Here is a 10,247-nt window from a genome sequence, read left to right on the forward strand (position 1 = left end):
CATGTCCCACCCTACACCATGCTACAACCCTATCGCTTACAATACACAGCCATCCTAATCGATATTCAGCCTTCAGGAATGAACATAGAGCAACACTCTTAGCAATGACCTATAACCCAGCCAACCCTATCCTGGCATAAAAACAAAGGTGGCCAGCAAGTTGAATGAGGTGATTCTCCCCCTTTACTCCATTCTCATGGCACTCTATCCAAAGTATTGTGTCCAGCTCTTGAGGCTTCCAATAAAAGAAGGACATGAACCTGTTGGAATGAGTCCAGAAGAGACCATGAATATGCTTCAAGGATTGGAGCACCTCTCCTGTGGTGACAGGCTGAGAGAGCTGGGCTTGTTCAGCCTGGAGAAGAGAAGGCTCCAGGGAGACCTTAGAGCAGCTTCCAGTGCCTGAAGAGGCCAACAAAAAATCTGGAGAGGAACTTTTTACAAGGGCAATTAAGGACAAAACAAGGGGGAACGGATTTAAACTGTCAGAGGTGAGATTTAGATTAGATACAAGAAAGAAAATCTTTACAATGAGGGTGTTTAAACACTGGCACAGGTTGCCCAGAGAGGTGGTAGATACTCCATGGCTGGAAACATTCCAGGCTAGGTTGGATGGGGCTCTGAGCAACCTGGTCTAGTGGGAGATGTCCCTGCCAATGGCAGAGGGGTGAAAATAAGCTTTAAGGTCCCTTCCAACCTAAACCATTCTGTGATTCTGTGAGCCCTCATCACCTCCCCTCATACAGCAAAAGCTCATTCACCCCCTAAATCCCACCTTAGGTTTGATCCAGCTACATGTCTCCTTCCTAAATCTATAGCCCTTCTATTGTGCATGCACACGCACACACAGAGACCTGTTTTTCTATTGGCCACACAGATAGCAGCAAAGCCTGTGAAAAAAGGAAGCTAACCACAAGCTTTTGGGATCTGTTCCCCACGGGCCAGGGAGGGGGATGCGGATCCCTTTATTGTTGGTCAGGTTTGGTTTATTTTGTTTTTTTTCCTCTTTTCTCTCTCTCTCTGGATCAGGAGCCAGGGATGAGGCAGTGCTGCTGGTGCCGGCATGAGAAAGTGGGGCCGTCCGTGCAGATGTTGCCCGGGGAAGCCGAAGTTCCCACACCAAGTAGGAAGCGGGGCCTCACGAAGCCGGGATGGGGACTGCGGAAGTGGCAGAAGGGCTGGACGCCCGTGGCCACTGATCCAGGGATGATGGGAGAGGAGAAGTGAAGGGGGGGGGGAACCGGCATAGGAGGGGGACATCTATTCTTAGAGAAAAAGGGGGGCCCTGATGGGGAGATTTTATTGTAAGACTTTGTTTACACCCCAAGCTGAATGAATCAAATGACCTTGTTTATTGTTGGCTCCTGAATGGACGGCAGAGAGAGAGGGAGGAGGGATGGGGGGGCTTATATTATTGTTAATTCTGCCATTTACAACTTCTTCTTTTTTCTTTTTTTCTATTTTTTTTTCCCACCACACATTGTTGCCAAGATAAAAGAATAAAAGGTGAAACTCTATTCCTTCCTTTCTCCATGTCCGCAGTATTCTCCAAATCCCTAGACAAGCGGCTGCTGGGATGAAAGTGCCAAACCAGAGAGCTGTGTACAAGATGTGCGGAGCCTGATCCTGCTGCTGCTGACCCCATTCCTTGCCAAACTCATTTTCCATGGTAGGGTGAGGGAGCTGAGACCCACCTCTAGGGTCAGATGGTCCCTCCTCAGGGAGACCACAAGCACACAAACCAGCTTTTTACCACCACCATCGAACGGACCCCTCTTTGCCCCCAGATCAGGACACCAGCATGGCCACAGATCTCACACACATAGCCATTACTCTCAGGAAATAACAACACTCAGGCAAAGATGGCTTACATGCCTGAAGTTCTGGGGAGTCAAAATGAAGCCTTCTTTGAAAAGCCTGCCTTCTCAGCTAAGTGCCTGCTCTTGATGCCAGCTGCAGGGAGGTATCTCCGTGCAAATCAAATTATGATTTGTTTAGCCTTTTAATTAGCCCCTGGTGATCCCCACTGCTGCTTGATAACTTCCCATTCAAGAGTCAAGTAGCTTTCACAGTATTTTACCTTATAGAGCTATAAAGGTCACTGCCTGAGGTATCCCAGGGCTGCTGACAGCATGAAATGGTCCTTTTGGTTTGAGCATCAGCAAGTTGCAACAACTCAGAGAGAATGACAGAGGGTTTTGATACATTCGAAATGTCAGTTTTCCCACCTTGTCACTTTTTATAAAGCCCTTTACATGTTCTAGGATGGAGGAAAAGGATGCAGTCCTCTGTGACCCCCCCAAAGGCACCTCTCTGTCCCACAGGGCACACTTGGCTTCACATGGAAACCAGCTCTAGCACTGGGACTGTCCGGATTCATGGGTGATGTCCTCTATCCCTTTGCTTCACTTTTCTTTCCCTTCAAAAGTAGACCAGCCTTCAAAAAGGCATTTGGTAGCCCTGAGCATGCTCACTTGGTCAGCCATTGGTAGAGACTGGATGGACTCATCATCTGAAGCTGATCAGCCATTCATATGTTCTTGCACTATATTCTGCCTTACCAGTTTTCCCCTGGTTATTTATTCACTTACCCAGCCCTTGCTTGAACGTAGATTTCTTAGTAATTAATAGCAAGGATTCTTTGGTCAGCACTGGGCTATATTCAAGGTTGTGGTGCTTGGCTGCCTACATTCATGTGCTCCAGTTCACTAGCAGAATAAATTTTTTTCTTCATATAGAATCATAGAATAGTTAGGGTTGGAAAGGACCTCAAGATCATCTAGTTCCAACCCCCCTGCCATGGACAGGGACATGACTTACTCATCTCTCCCATGGCTGGAGGCAGGTGGCTTCAGTAACTAGTTGTGAGTGTAGGACATGCTCCTGTAAGGCATGAGATGGCCACAAGTCTTGATTTATATCAGTGTTAGAAGACCATAATTTTGGCCAAGGTCCAGGAACCCTTGGCCGAGAACAGAGGTGGGAAAAGGGAATTAAAAACTTAAATTGGGATAAACAAGTGAAAAAAATTCCTACCTGTTACCCAGTGCCAGAAGAGAGGAAGGGGAAGAACAAGGTGTATTTTGATCATAATACTTTGGGAAGGCAGATACATAAAACCCTGTTTCATTCTGAGGGGCTCAGTCTGTCATTCTCCCCTTGCAATAGCATGAAAACAGCTTGTTTGAAGACCACCCCATCAGTTCTCAGCCTGTGCAGTCCCTAGATTCAGAGGTGAAGGTGGAAGCCATGAGTTTCAGTGAAGGTGAGGCAGCAGCAGTGGTCCTCGGATGAAGAAATGCCCCAGGTAGGAGGAATGAACTGTTCCACAGATAGAAAAAAAACCAACTAAGTGAATCCCTTAGCCTAGATACTGAACTTTTAGCTAGGGAACAAATTTTTACCCCCAAACCAGTCTCTTTTCTGATAGACTGTGCAAACAATCACAAATTACCCATCTGACACAAGCTGCACCAATCACCCAAATAACCCAGATTCAGTAATCCTTAGGCACTTAGCTCATCCTGATTTCACTAAATCAGCTCCTCACTGTTTTACTAGATGATTGCTCACCAAAAAGCACTCGGGCCTGTCTGGCTGAGGGCACACAGTTGAAGTATGCCATAAGGTTTGCAGTATGATAAAGCAAATTTGGTGTGGCTTAGAGCTGGATGATGCCACACCATGCTATGGGATCCCCAGGCTTGGGTAAGGCTGAACTTGACTTTGCAGAGTCCTGTGCAGGGTTTGGAAAAAAGCCCAACAAAACCTAAAGAGGGAGTTTCTGCCATCTAGAGGTCATATTTTTAATTACAATCAAGACTGGAGAAGGTAAATCAAAACCTCACCTGTCTTAAATACATACATATAAACATATATGTATATACATATGTACATAGATCTCTTCCAAAACTAAGTTTTACAAGGAAAAAAGGTGAGCAATTCCCTTTTCTCTATGAATTTTCAGCACAAAACACAGTTTAATTTCTATTTTATTCTTACTGCAGTATCTCAGCATTGTTCATGTTAGAAAGGTGCCAAATGAAGCACGTGAGGACCCAAAGCTTGTTTTTCATTTCCTGACAAGGAACTGAGGAAAGTTTTTAGACAAAGCCACAAAAGAGGGGAAGGAGCAATAGAGTTTGGGGTTGGGATTTTTTTTTTTGTTTTAAACCTCAGTTTGCAGTAGCAAAATTAGCATCACATTTTTTTTATGCTTAACACCCACAGCTAAGCCCAGCCTTTAGAAGAATTCAACTTCTGTTTAAGTAGCAAAGCAGTGGCTTGACATTTCAAGTGTGCTATGCGTTTCAGTGTTTGTGCACTACAGTGCAGTTTGTAAACTCTTAATAAACTTATAACAGTATAATATTTTTATTTCTTTATGGTTTTGTTGTACTGTGCTACACAGACAAAGAAACTATATGATAAGAAGAGATTCTTATTACCTGAAAGCCTCTTGAAATTCAAGCAAAACTATTTCTAAAGTCAGATTGGCTGCTACTGTTGGAATTCTTTGAAAATCCCTGTTTTAGGGATAGTGGATGACATTTTGAATGCCTATAAAATGCCATTCAGTGTTCATATCCACTGCTTTCAGGAATTCAAAAGTGATGCCTTGAATCCAGAGAAAAATCCAACATGCTCAGTTTATGACTTGGACATGTTTTTCCTAATTCAGTCTCATGTCACTCACACATTACCATCTTACCTGGCTGATCTAACTATCTGGGAAGTACATGAAAAAACTGTCTTATTTTTATTTCAGTTCGTTCCTGCCCATAAGGTTGATTTGCTTCGTCTGCCATAGAGAGTAAAAGAAGCCAGAGGTTTTCTTCCTCCCTTGAGAAATGCAGCACAGCAATGGCCATGCAGCTGACATTGCCTGGAAGCTGCAAAACCCCTGCGCTGGACAGACAACCCTCTGACATGTCTGCTTGCACTGACCTGATTATGGGCAGTGCAGTATGCCACACCAAGCTTCACCACATATTTAGGCATTGCCCTATGATAACCACCTCCCATGCAGGGTGGAAGGTGCCCACTGACATGCAGGAGGTCACATCTTTGGAGACATTTGGATCCCCTATCCTGTGCTCCAGGATGAAGCCATAGCCTGGAGATGGCCGAAACAAGGCCATTCGGCTTTTTGAGATTGCCTCCTGGCTGTCAGCCTCATTAGTTAGTGACAGAATGCATCTACAATGCAAGTCTTGTGGTTCTTACAACCCTTTCTGGGGTCTGGTTCAGGTTGAATTGCAGATGCCTCTGCTTGTCCTTCACAGCTGTGAAGGATTTTTCAAATCTTTAAAACTATTAGCTATATGTCAATCTCTTTTATCTTTGCAAATAGTCATTTATATGAAGCAGAACAGCTCCCACAGAGAATCCCACCACCAAACAGCTCATACACTATCCTCTGGATCATAGCTGGGGTGGAAGATGCTCCTCTCATCATACTGCAGCAGGCGAAAAAAAGAGGTAGGAAGGTCTGAATCCTGCTTTGCAGCATTGTGCCAGGCTAATTCAGGGTGGATTTTTTAGATATAAAACCTCTAGTTTAACCACAAAGCACAACAGGAAAAATTCTCAGGCTTTCCAGCCTGCTCCCAAGATGGGATGCCCCTTTTCCATCAACTTCTAATTGGGATTTCTCCTGCTGAAATCATCAAAATCTCATTATGCAGCAAAGCAGAAACTGATTTACCTTCATTAAAGAACAGTTCTGTGGTTCTCCACAGGATCACAGTGGGATGGTACCATTCCCTTTTCTTTATTGTATAGTTAGCCTGTAATTGTGCAGTGATTGCTTTGAAATCTTGGCAGCTGAGCAGGAACGTAGGTGGTATTGAAAAGTTTGTGATACAACCTCTTCCTGTAAAGGCAGGCAGCGGGATGGTCAAAGCCCTTTTCAACAGTGACTCAGTGTGCCTCTAAACACAGTGGGAAAAACAGAACACCAAACCATACTTTTAAAGCCCATTTGAAGATTTGAATAATGGCTTCATGACTTGAGCAAGCCTGCCAGGCTGGTAGGTGGATGTTTGGGATGGTTGTAGAGGAGGAATCACTGGCAGAAGACATAGAAAAGAAGCTGGGTTTGTAGGAGGGAGTGATGCACAAGCTATAGCTCTGTACTGGTAAATCAAACAGGGTCCAGTGGGTCCAAGAACTCGCTCTCCTGCATGGCTCATAGATATCCCTGGCCCTGCTTTAGCCCAAACTAGCAAGCATCAACCCAAACACTTCCCAGCTTAGCACAAGCCAGGGACCATTGCCAGGACGCAGTTTGGATCAGTCACCCTGATTTAGAGGCTGAGACATTAACCATATGTATCAGGCAGGACCCTGCCAGTTGGTTTTGGGCCTGGAGAAGAGTTCTTGGTGCTATTTAGTTTATCTGAGATATGAAGCCACAACATCTGTGCTGGCTGCAGGTGAAATATAGCAGAGTCACCGGGAGCTTATGTGAGGACCAACCTGCAACAGTGGTTCTAAATGCACCCTTGAAGGTATATGAATTTTAGATGTTTTAACAATACCAGCAAAATATAAGTACAGGAACCAATACAAAGGCAAAAACCTTACAGGTTAAGATAAAGACAATTTAATTAGCGAAGCAAAGCTGCTTGCACAAGTAAAGCGAAATAAGGAATGCACTTCCCATCAGCAGGCAGGTGTTCAGCCATCCCCGGGAAAGCAGGTATCTATCACGCTTAATGACACTTGGCAAGGCAAATGCTGTAACCCCAAATATCCCTCTTTCTTCCTTCTTTCCCCAAGCCAACAAAGAACAGTGAAAGATCATAGCTGGAGATCTGGCAGCATGCAGAGGATTTTGGGAGGAAACTGAAGGATGTGATGTGCCAGGTTCCTCTGGGAAAAAGGGTCAAACGTTGGGCATCGGAGGCATTTGCAAGTGGCAGCATACCCTGAACCCATACCCCAGGCACCTTGGATGTGAAAACATGCATTTGCCGGGAGGTTCCCTTCTGCACCAATGGCTTCATTCTGATATTACCAGTCATGCAAACAGAGTGACAGCTACACAGTTATCTGCAAAATAACTCTTTTGTCACAAGGCACCCAGCAATTGGGCCAACCCAGAATAAACACTTTGTGATTCTTCATGCTCCTCTACACACCCAGCTCCAGCTTCCTACTCACCTCCTCAACACTTACTGTGACTATGGCTGGGACAGCAACACTCAGATGGCTGGTGGTTTCTCAACACCTCTTCAGTGCCCCTGAGTTGCTGCATGATTCCTGGGTCACCTCCCATCCTAACAAGGCCCTCTGCTCTGGATAGCATCACTTTTATCTTCAGTTTCTGGCCAAAAGTTGCAAATCAGGACAAATTATTAGTGCAGCTTGAAGCAAAGGAATATGTAGACCGCTGGCTCAGCACATTGTGTTTCAGGGGTTGTTTGTAAACTCAAGCTACTAGTTGACATATAGCCTCCTATTGTTCTCTTGTCCCTTTCCAATGACTCTGTTCAGACCAAAGCTGCTCCCAAAATCTTTGCTTGAGATGACTCTCTTTGGTGGAAACACTCACGTTCTCCTCTTTCACCCAAAATCCTGTACATTTCAGACTGAAGCAATGCTTTTCACATTGGTGAGAAAATTCTTTCCCATGTATGTCCAAGGCACAAGTATATTCAAATTATCTCCCATTGTGATCAAAGCAAACAGGACAAAGAACAAAACTTTCTTCTCCCAATAGCTCTCCAAAGAAATTCCAGCTGGATCACAACTGATTGTCCCAATTTTCAAGAGTTACTCTTCATAAACAAACCTATGGAGCTCCTCTAGGATCTCACAGGGTTGCTGTAGAGTTGAATTTATACTCTTACGCATGTCTTCAGTGTCTATCATCCTTCCCCACCACCTTTCCCTAATTAGGAGGCACATGAGTTAGCTCTGGAGTTGCTTATGTTGTGATTAATGCCTGCAGACTTAGTGTGAAGACATATCAATTCAAATGCCTGGAGGAAGAGGAACTTTTACTTTCCAGTGGTGTCTTGAAACCCACTCTTCCCAGCAGAGGAAATCATTTAGTGGTCTGGGCTGTGGAAACAAAGTGACTTGCATAATAAAGAGCCCTTGAAGCAGTGAGTCATCCTGAGATATGGAGAAAGCAACCAGTTGTGAGTACAAGAAATGTTAGCAAACACAAGACACCTCTTGAGAAAAGGACATGAGAGGCAGATACATTGAATGCAGACACTTGGAAATACCCACTAAGAGGATGTTTTCTGATGCTGCAGGGTGTTCTAAGCTCAGCTGCAGTCAGCAAGCCCTCATAACCACCAGGAGTAGTGCACACAATGTCAGAATGGAGAAGAGGCAGCCAAGCTGATGCTTATTAACTACATGGGTAGTTCAAGCATGGCTTAGAAAAGCCATCCATGATCAGCAGTGTGGACTGCACAGGACTGCCAGGGAAGCCAAAACCGGAGTGATTTCATTGCCAAAGTAAAATCCTTCAAGCAGAATAGGTTTTCTTCAAGGGCAGCAAGCACAATCGCTATGCAAAGGATGGGTACTTCTCACTTCATCACAGATTCATCACACTTAAGGGTTCTCAAATTGCTGGGAAAGGCATGACTGTATTTCTGGAGTGCATTTAGGCATGGCAGCAGCTTGGTTAGGCATGTCAAAGGCTGCCAACCTTGATCCTGTATTCCCCCCAAAGCCAGTATCTTCTCCAGACGATAATCCACCTACTTAAAGCATCTCTTCAGCCTAACACCAGAAGTGTTCAGCACAAATCAAGTAGTTTAACACTGCCAGTGTTGTTTTCTGTCCCTATCTTCACTTCAGTTAGCACCACTGATTAATCACTATCACAACTGGTGCATCTCAAGAATCATCCCTGGCTTTTAAATATTCACATTTTTACAGAAGGATAAACAGACTCCTTAGCCTCAAAAGTGGCCTGTCCATAAAGCCACTTTGGAAGTCACTCAGAAATGTGGCAATGGGTGCTGATCCTCTGCAGCCTTCAGTCTCCAGCTCTAAACTAACTACTTTGCTGTCAACAAAAGACACAACTAAAGAGTTGACCAATGATTTTTACCATCTACACAGATGATTCTTCAGTCATCATCTGGTAGGCACACAAAAATATGAGAGAGAAATAAGCCCATTGACATCTTGCTTGCATTGAAGTCAGACATCTAAAGACACATACACAAAGTCAGAACACTCCATGTGCATATGAAATGACAAATGGGTGACAGTGGTCATGGTCACAACCATGTGTGCCCTCTGCTTTCTCCTCAAGGGGACAGAGAGGATCAGGAGAAGACAAGACTATTCTTTTCATTGTGTCTTACCCCCACATGGAAGTACAGGCTGGAAAAGGAGAAAATGGGAAACCTTAGTTCCTTTAAAAGGATAGTACTGCGAACTGCTTTGTCTTCAGACCCATGTCACATTTACAATGGAGGAGCTGGAGGAGAGGTCTGGGATCTTTACCCAGAATAAAGGTTGGATTTCTGCAGTGGTAGACATCTGAGACCTTGGATTGATGCTCTTACAACCTTCCTCTTCTGAGCTGGAGCCACACAACTGTTCTATTTACTTAGAGCCCCCCCCCTATTTATCATCTGCAACCAGCTCTCACCACCAAACTTGCACAAACACCATCATTTTCATATCTTCCATCTTTCTGCTCAAGCTTGTGTGCAAATGGCCAGCTGGGATGGGGCAGTCAGGGAAACACAAACACATACAAATGTGAGTATATACAGCCCTTAACTTCTGCCGAACTAAGCCAAAATTGTTTTGCTGTCTTCAGTGCTCATAGGAGATGATTTTTCTCTTCTTCGCAAAATGTACAAGCAAGGCCTGACTTACATCTCCTGTGTTTCCTTGAGTACTCATATCCTTCTATGTTTTTTTCCATGAATTGTCTTATGGATGTTTCCCCAGGTCTCTAAGCATTTCTATATCCTGCTTCTCTTCTGGTATTTACACTAAAGGTGTAGTGCTGAGAACAAAATCTGTATTGGTGCACTACTTTGCACCGCTTTGCTCCATGCAGCAGCCTTTGTTTTATATTGGCCAACTTGCTCATTAAGCAAAGTGTATTCAAAGGGCATACTTCTTTTGCTCAGGCTGTTTCATGCCCTCCATTGGGCTGACAGAACATGAGGAAGAGGTATCTGCAAAGAGGGAAGGATCAATAAGAAATGGGGTGCAAAAGAAGACAAAAAGTGAACATCCCAAGCTATAGCATG

Source organism: Lathamus discolor, chromosome 5 (assembly GCF_037157495.1).
Source record: "Lathamus discolor isolate bLatDis1 chromosome 5, bLatDis1.hap1, whole genome shotgun sequence".
NCBI classification, from domain to species: domain Eukaryota; kingdom Metazoa; phylum Chordata; class Aves; order Psittaciformes; family Psittacidae; genus Lathamus; species Lathamus discolor.